The 9,699-nt window shown below is 43.6% G+C and overlaps 1 long non-coding RNA gene across 1 annotated transcript; it reads left to right on the top strand.

Moving 5' to 3' along the window:
* Positions 1-348: 348 nt before the first annotated feature.
* On the top strand, positions 349-4,495 carry LOC132514636 (uncharacterized). Its single transcript, XR_009538884.1, has 3 exons — positions 349-409; positions 658-731; positions 4,227-4,495. It is a non-coding gene; the product is annotated as an uncharacterized LOC132514636 (long non-coding RNA).
* Positions 4,496-9,699: the final 5,204 nt, after the last annotated feature.

The raw sequence follows: 9,699 nt of genomic DNA, 5'->3' as shown, positions 1-9,699 counted from the left end.
GGAGTCCCTGGTGACTCAGCACGTGGCAGCAGGCAGGAATTTATTCGCTGCTCAACATCCAATATGGAGTTTTTAGGCAAGTCTGGAGGGCAAGATGAGCTGACTCACAATGAGAAACTGAAAAGCAAAAGGGGAAACTCAGGGCTGAGAAATTCCTAGAAAATTGCACAACCTTGGCCGGGAGGAGAAGGTTGGTGGAACTGACAGGGCCATGAGGCGGGGATGGCCTCAGACCTGCAGCAGCTCGCGGCCCTGCAAGCACTCAGGAACGCAGCCATCTGTCCGTCCGCGTTTCCTGCATGTCCTTCTGACCTCCTCTGCCTGCACCGCGTCCTCCTTGCGAAGAGAGAGAACAGCTGGCCCCTGATGCATGGGGCAGCCCAGGTGTGAATCGGGGCCTCGGCACCCAGTGAGTGATAGTATTTGAACCTGCAGCCAAGATTCAATACATGAGAAAGGAACAGGACAGGGAAGAAGTTACCCTTGTAAATAAAAGACTAGGCAGATGTCAATAGTGGGGGAGGCTGGCAGGGTGGGAATGGGGGCAGGGTGTGGGAACTCTCCGTACTTTCCGCTCAATTTTGCTGCAAACCTAAAACTGCTCTAAATAAGAAAGTCTATTTTTAAAAATTGGCTGCGATTTTTTTGTTTTTGAAGTCTTAGTTCTATGGCCATAGAACCCTGCCGAGCATCACGCAGAGAGGTCTGTTCTATCTCAAGATGGAGACAAGGTAAGCAAGTCAGCTAAACCATCGTGATTGTAGGAGCCACAAGAAACGGAACATCTCTTTCTCACACTTTTGGCATAGCCGCTGCTGATATAATTCCTCAACTGTGTACAATTGCTTTGCATTCTACAGCTAGGAAGGAAGTTATAGCAAATGCTTCTGGGAGAGATAGACTCTGGCGGAAGAAGAGCAGGTAGATCTACTCTTGAGAAAAAGTTTTTATATTCTAAGCCTCAGTGTCATCTGTGAAATGAGGATAGCAGTATTATCTGTCTTACAGAGCTGTCACGCAGATCAGCTTTCAGTGTTGCCATCCGCCCTACTTAAAATAGCCACACTGTCTGCTCCCCAACGCTCACCGGCACTTCCTAGTACGCTTCCTCATTTTATTTTTCTACAATGCATTTATCATCACCTTTATCATATAGTTTCCTCTTTAAATTCTCTTTATCTCCCTTTGGAATGTAAATTCCATACAGAAGGGATTTTTTTTTTTTTGCGGTACACGGGCCTCTCACTGCTGTGGCCTCTCCCGTTGCAGAGCACGCACTCCGGACGCGCAGGCTCAGCGGCCATGGCTCACGGGCACAGCCGCTCCGCGGCATGTGGGATCTTCCCGGACCAGGGCATGAACCCGTGTCCCCTGCATCGGCAGGCGGACTCTCAACCACTGAGCCACCAGGGAAGCCCCAGAAGGGATTTTTGTCTGCTTTATTCCATATCCCGAGCACCTGGAACATCTTCTAATATATAATAAGTCCTATATAAATATTTATTGGATAATAGCATTCAATTTATGTAAAGTGCTAGCACAATGCCTTGTACATGCCAAGTATGTGACACACATTAACTAACTATGATTATTTGTATTTTTCCACATTGCAAAAAAGAGTAAAGAATTATGAAGTTCCAGAGAGGATAGAAAGGGATGCAGATAAAAGAATTAGTAAGGATCCAGGAACAGAAGAACAGACTTCCTAAATGGCATAGTTTTACTTGGGGTTGGGTCTACAGATGTGGGTATGTGAATGGCTCCAGACCTGGACCCCTAAATAGCACAAAGTGCCCACCACGTAATGATGTTTCATGCGTCTACATCAGAAAGCCTCGAGAACAATGTACGTCTGCTCTTTAGCCAACTACTTTATCTCGTTTAGATTCTTAGAGCAGAATCTGCTGTGGGCCAGTTGTACTTTCCACTACAATTTTAATCACAAGCATTACATACTTTCAGTATTTCATTTGATGCTTAAAAGGAAATATGAAGACTTGTCCAAAACCAGCTCCAGTTAGCCATCCCATAATAGCACCACCAGGAGTGTGCCAGGCTGTAAGGGCCAAAGCAAAAGCTCAGGGGGACATCAGAGCAAAAGGCTGGAAGTGCTAAAGCAGGTGGGTCTGAGCCATGACAGGCAGCAGGAAAGAAAGAAGCATCCTCAGTAGATACTAAGCTATCATGTACTAAGCTATCCTGATAAGGCACATTCCTATTCTATGAGCTCACAGACTGTATGTAGCTAAAATCAGTCAACAGTCTGCCTCTCATCTTGACGGGAAGTTGGTTCTTTGAAAATGTGCTTCTATCGCCTCACTTCCTACACACACACACACCCCAAATCCTCCTCTATCAAGCTCAGTTTCTGATTGAAATGCGCTGCTGATCCTCAAAAAGAACAGGAGAAACTCTTCAAAATCATAATGAAGGTATCATTGTACCGATGCTTTGGGAGGACTTTCCTCCTCTCAGCTCTTACCTTCCTCACCTGGAGGTGCACTCAGGCTCCAGACAGGAAGGCCAGGAGCTGAGCTCATCGGATGAGGGCGATCTGTGAAGTCCAGGCGCACCACACTGGCTCGGCTTTCCCAAGTGAAAAGAAAAAAAAAAAAAAAAAAAGTGAGACAGCTACAGGCAGGTGACTCAAGGGGCGCAGCTACACATCCAGTGCCTTTGTGCAAACTGTAAAAATGTGCCTCCTTCAGGGCCTTGGATCGGAAACATTTTTTATCCCTCAAGGCTGAAGCACTTGAGAGCCCAATGAGAGAAGTAGGGCTATATTCCTCCTTGGTCGGACATTTTTGTGCAGGACAGAAACTGCGTAAGTGCACCTGGTGGCTGGCTATGTGAGAAGGAGGTATTGGAGGGCTAGGGGTAATGAAAAACAAAATGCCTGACCCCTACTCTATGCACCCCAAGGATGAGACCCTTTTCCTTTGCAGCTGGAGTTTCATCTGTGCTTGGATCTCCCCGAGAAGACACTAACCTCCGAGTCTTTCGCCTCCATGCTGCCCCCAGCACTAACCTTGCTCGAGGCCTGTGGTATCAATACTTAAACCAGGCTGAACTAGGAAGAATGAACAAATAACTTAGAAGGCCATTTGGAGAGGGGCGATGTGGTGTCATGGAAAGTCTGCAGGATGTGGAAGTAGCTGGCCTGGCAGGCTGGCTTGATAAGTGTCCACTTGGTGAGGCAGAACTGCATTTCCCAGAGTTCCCTTCCCTGCATGTGTCCCATCAGAGTGGCCACAGGAGATATTCTTGTGGGAGATCTGAAGGGGAGAAGCAAAGCAATGGGCCTCTTGTAGCTCACACCTGTTGCCACTAGTCTTCTGACTCACCTTGTTGGCCCCAAACAGGTGTCTTTTATTGTTGCTCTTGCCACCCCAGAGCTCTCCAGTGTGAAAGCAATTGCAGCTGCCATCCCACCTCCCCGCCCCCATTCCAAACTCTCTAGCTACAATCTCTTGAATTCTTAGCCAACAGCCAAATAAACCGACCCCATTCCAGTCAGCTGATCTCCCTCCCCTCCCAGGAAAAATGCCAGCATTTTCACAGGGGCTTTGAGGGACAGGGCTTTTGTGCAAAGAAAGGATGGGAGCAGAGCTTGTAGGCACCAGACCAGGCTGGTAGGGGAGGTGTTTTGGGGTGTTTTCCTCCAAACCCCACCATGACTGGCATTACATACTCTATTTAGTTTCACGATAAAGGTGATTATTTATGACCTTTTTAGCAAAGACTATAAATACCTCAGAGAAGGCCTCCACTGTTTAAGTTCTTTTCCAGTTTTAGGGACATGCTGGAATATGGAGCAGTTCAGACAAGGAGGTCGCTCAGCCCTCCCTGCTGTCTTACCCTCTGCCCCATCCGCACCCTCCACTGCCGACGTCCGTGTCTACACCCTTCATCCCGCCACTCTCTCCCTTTCATCCTGCTGTGTTACTGCCCTGTCCTCCATCTGTCTTGCCAAAAATGAACAAAGGAGTATAAGCTACCCTAGGATGGCTTGACACAGAAAAGTTGTCTTTTCAAAATCCCAGAATGTCACGGTAAACTCGCTGAGAAACAGTATGATGGACTGTATCAGCTTTTCCAAACTCAGTCTCTGTGAAAAAAAACATTGAACGCTTGACTCATTTGCTGACAATTTGGGACAGTTAAACAGGGGAGTAAGAAGAGAGAGAGAAGAAAGGAATAAATAAATGGTTTCTTTTTATCCATAGGTATCTGATTCAGGTGCCAAGGCTCACGAATCTTGGAATACAGTCAGCTACAATCATGGGTGATTCTCCAGATGAAGAGACCGAATACTGGCAAAACAAGAAGCAGATTTGGACCATCACATTCCTACTCTAATAGATGCTGAGAAATGGACGCAGGACAACCACCCCCAAGTTTCCTGGTACTGCCGCTGTCATTACAGAATCCTGGCTCCTTCAAGGTATCATCTCTTGCCCCTGCCAGAGAAAACCAGTCTTTAAAAGAAACTAAATCCAAGGTCACTTACTTCCACATAAAGAGAATATTTTGTTAGCTGCCAAAATTCATTTTTCTAATGTACTCTTATCCAATAACTTAAGCCTGGTGCACTGGGCACAGTCCAACTTGGGTAATTCCATCCTCCCAACCAAATTCCCCCAAGGAGTTTGAACTGGACATGATATTTAATATTATTCTTCACTCCTTCAGCCATCCCCTCATTAATTAAACTAATGCTTTTCATTTCCAAAGCATGATGCGGATATGGGGATGGAATTTCTAAAAAAGGATTATTCTTAAGAATTTAGTGATGAGAGGTTCCATTACATGAATTCAGTCAAGTTCTTTGGAAGTCAAATCTGGATTCATTTATTTAACAGATAGTTATTAAAGTATATGCCAAGTACTGTTCTCAACATTGTCGATGCAACAGGGCACAAGAAAAGGTTTCTACCCTCAAGAAATAAATATTAGAATAAGTATATGAGATGAAGTTGGAGTGAGGGGCAAGAATCAGACCATTTAAGCCATGATCTAGAGTTTGGATATTATTATAAGGACAGTTGGAGAGCATTGGTGGAGTGATGTGGTCAGATATGGGTTTTTTTTAAAAAATAAGATCACCATGGAGGAATATCTGTGGGCCAGGGTCCTAGTCTTCTGCTATTTTCCACTGGAATTGAATTATTTGGGGGTCAACACAACTGTGGCCCTATTCTCCTCCCTGCAAGCCCTCAAACAGTATTGAATCTTGGTTCACTCAGAGGGCCAAAGAGGCCAAAGCCACGGTTTGGCCACGTGGGCCATCAGCACTGCATCATTGCATGATGAATGCGGCTTCCCTCTTCCTCTCTTTATCTGGCTGTATACTTCACAGGCTCCCTTTGGTCATATGGGACACCAGGCAAAAGAAGGTAAATGAAGAAGCATTAGTTCATCTCCACTGCTCCAAGAGCCACCCATGCTCTGCTGAAGGTAGTTCAGGGACAAACTCAAGGAGCAGAAACATCGATACATACATGTGGCTTATTGAATGGTGGCATTCTTAGATGAGCATTACCATTGAAAAGAATCATTTAAAACTTTCTAGTTATTGCCCATCCTGTGAACAGTGACATATATAAATGAGACAGTCATAGAATCTGGACATAGAAGGGGATATTAGTGGTCATCAAGTCCAACCTTTCACCTAGGTATAAGATTTTATATTGAATCCTCCTAACTATCTTTTTGTTAGTTTAGATTTATCCTTCTACCCAGTTGAGATATTTTTGAATATTAATTCTCTTATGAGGCATATTACCTAACCATCCATGTTTTATGACAGATATAAACTCAATAACACACTGTGGCAAAGACAGTTCTCACCAAATATGCCATGTACTCCCCTGCTTTTCCCAGACTCTTTTGTAATTGGGTTGGGTCCATGTGACTTCCTGTGGCCAATGGACTGTGAATGAAGGTGATGTCACTTCTGGGCCAAGTCATTTAAGAGCCAGTATGATTCTTTTATTCTTACGTTCCCCTGACACAGAGACCTTGTAGGCCACAAGTTCTAGATGTCATAACTACAGGGGGAGCTTACATGAATTCCATTAAAGACTCTACATCCAGCTACAAATTGAATTTATCACCCAAAGACATTAAAAAGAGTAAATTAAATGTCATTAAAATCCATCTACACTGAAGTCCCAAGGACCATGGTAGTTAATCCACTGAAGGTTTTTAAGCGTGGCTGTGATATAATCAGATTTGAATTTTAGAGATGTATCTAATGGGGAGTGAACTGGAGGGAACTGAGACCGGAAGTGGGAAGAACAGCTAAGAGGCTGGCTCAAGGGCATCTGGAAAGGGGGTGATGATTTTGGGAGCCACTATGAGCTGAAGAAAAGTACAGTTCTGTCATAATCGCTTCATTTCCACATTTGCCAGTGTTGCTAGACTGGTGTACCAGGGAAATGACCAAATCCATAGCCCTGAACCTGCTCTTGCGCACCACTCAGGCTGGTCCTGCCCATTCTCTCTCATCGTTCTCTGGCCACTTGTACCCCTTTTGGTTTCCTTCACTGCCTTGAGGACTCTTTCCAAAGCTGGGCTTTTGCACAAGTTCCTTCTTATGTTTAGAATGCTTTCTTACTTTGTCCCCTTTTCCTGGCTAATTCCTCAAACTTTAAATTTCAATTTTCTCAGGGAGGCCTCCCCTGACCCCCTAAACCAAGTTAGATCCCCTCACTTAAACCATTTGCCCTTTGCTCTTCCCCTTTCAGGACATTCAATACCCCGGCAATCACTTCTTACAAAAGCACTTTCTCTCTTTTTGAGACTAAAAAAATTCCTTGAGGGCAAAAACCATGCCTGTTGTGTTTATCCCTGAGAACTTAGAACAGTGCAAAGTAGGTGTTCAAATAACATTTGTCGAATAGGATTATCTAATAATTTGTTCTGAAAATGTGTCAGAAGTAAGTGTGACGCTAAGTGGATTGCAGGTTTTAAATCTCCCCTTAACCCTCCTACACTGTTGGTGTGGGAATGTAAGTTGGTGCAGCCACTGTGGAAAACAGTATGGGGATTCCTCAAAAAACCTAAAAATAGAATTACCATATGATTCAGCAATCCCACTCCTGGGCATATATCCAGACAGAACTCTAATTCAAAAAGATACATGAACCCCTGTGTTCACAGCAGTGCTATTTACAATAGCCAAGACATGGAAATAACCCAAATGTCCATCAACAGAGGAATGCATAAAGAAGATGTGGTACATATATACAATGGAATATTACTCAGCCATAAAAAAGAAAGAATGCCATTTGCAGCAACATGGATGGGACTAGAGATTATCATACTACATGAAGTAAGTCAGAAAGAGAAACATAAATACCATATTATATCACATATATGTGGAATCTAAAATATGACACAAATGAAGCTACCTATGAAACAGAAAAAGACTCACAGAAATAGAGAACAGACATGTGGTGGCCAAGGGGGAGTGCGGGTGGGGGAGGGATAGACTGGGAGTTTGGGGTCAGCAGATGCAAACTATTATATACAGAATGGACAAACAACAAGGTCCTACTGTACAGCACAGGGAACTATATTCAATATCCTGTGATAAACAATAATGGAAAAGAGTATTAAAAAGAGTGTGGGGCTTCCCTGGTGGCGCAGTGGTTGAGAATCTGCCTGCCAATGCAGGGAACACGGGTTCGAGCCCTGGTCTGGGAAGATCCCACATGCCGCGGAGCAACTAGCCCCGTGAGCCACAATTACTGAGCCTGTGCGTCTGGAGCCTGTGCTCCGCAACAAGAGAGGCCGCGATAGTGAGAGGCCCGCGCACTGCGATGAGGAGTGGCCCCCACTTGCCCCAACTAGACAAAACCCACGCACAGAAACAAAGACCCAACACAGCAAAAATAAATAAGTTAATTAAAAAAATTTTTTTAAATGTGTGTGTGTGTATATATATATATATATATCACTGAATCGCTTTTCTGTACAGCAGAAATTAACACAACATTATAAATCAACTATACTTCAATTAAAAAGAAAAATAATCTCCCCTTTTTGTTTTTGGCCCTTCTCCAGATTCTGGATGATTCCTCTTTCCTTAAGCTTCCTCAGAGATGACCTACAATGATTCTTTTCATTTTCTGAGGTTGTCATTGCTTCAGTGCAGGGATCTACAAACTACAGCCCAGCCCAATTCTGGCTAGCTGCCTGTTTTTATAAATAAAGTCTCATTAGAACACAGCCACACCTATTCACTTCCAAATTATCGGTGGCTGCTTTCACACTACAAAAGCAGACTTGAGTAATTGCAACCTAGACCACATGGCCCACGAAGCCTAAAATATCACGTTTACAGAAAAAAATTTGCCAACCCCTAGTCTAGGGTAAATTTTTGAACTCATTTAAGACAGCTATGTGATTTCTTTCTGTCAGTTCATCTATATTTGGATGTTTCCTTTTGCCCATCTTTGAACTGCCTTTACAATTTCAGATGTATCCTTTCTATTAAAGAATTCAGAACAAAATAGACACCTGCCTATTATCATCTGCTGACATATATCCTCTGCCCCATGCAGTGTCTCTTCTACATTTGGTACTTTTTGTGATAAAGTTCATTTATTGAAAACAAAAATCACTTTCTCATTTTTTAAGTTACTCAATTAACATTTTCTTTTCGTTTCCAGTTTTATTGATACACTTGACATAGAACATTATATAAGTTTAAGGTACACAACACAATAATTGGATATATATATATGTAGTGAAATGATCACAGTAAGTTTAGTTACCATCCATCACCTCTGCCTCATTTGTTCTCCTTGCTCTACACCTGTGTAACAAAGTCCATTTTAACACCCTAAGTATTTTTGTAAGATGCATTTCACGCTCAGTTTTCTTTTGCGGGTTATATCTGTTCTCGATTATGTGCTCCTCTGCCCATGACCCTTTACGATAAGAACTCACCAAAGAGCTCTCTTTGCAGACACAATCATTCCTTTCTTCAGGATCACCTCCACTTGTGTTATCAGAACTTTTTTTGAAAGTTACTTATCTCTCAAGATTGGATCTCTTGATATACCTGTGAGTTTTTCTTTCTCTTTTCAAAAATTTTCAAGTGTTATTTTGAGTTTTGAAAGCATGTCAGAAGGAGCCAAGATGTCCTTCCTGAGCAATTTTGGGCTCTCAGATGATTCCCACTCACCTTCTACTATCCTCCATCCAGTTCCCACCTGGTCAGTATCATGGGTTGAATTCTTTCTCCCCCAAAAAACATGTGCTGAAGCCCTAAGCCCCAGTACCTGAGAATGTAATATTTTTTGGAAATAAGGTCTTTATAGAGACAATCAAGTTAAAATGAGGTCATATGGGACTTCCCTGGAGGTCCAGTGGTTGGGACTCCATGCTCCCAATGCAGGGGGCAAGGGTTCCGCTGGTCGGGGAGCTAAGATCCCACACACCGCATGCTGCGGCCAAAAAAAAAGGAGGTCATAATCTATAATGATGGCATCTTTATCTCCAATAAAGAGGAGAAGTTTGGACCCAGAGACAGACACACAACAGAGAGAACACTACGTGAACATGAAAGCAGAGATGGGGCAATATATCACAAGCCCATGAACACCAAAGATTGGGAGCAAAGCACCAGGATCAAGGAAGAGGCATGAGACAGAGTCTTCCTCCCAGGCCTCAGGAGGAACCAAGCCT

The sequence above is a fragment of the Lagenorhynchus albirostris genome, chromosome 2, assembly GCF_949774975.1.
Source record: "Lagenorhynchus albirostris chromosome 2, mLagAlb1.1, whole genome shotgun sequence".
Taxonomy (NCBI): domain Eukaryota; kingdom Metazoa; phylum Chordata; class Mammalia; order Artiodactyla; family Delphinidae; genus Lagenorhynchus; species Lagenorhynchus albirostris.
The sequence above is the reverse complement of the archived record's forward strand: the minus strand, read 5'-3'. Positions and strand labels throughout refer to the sequence as shown.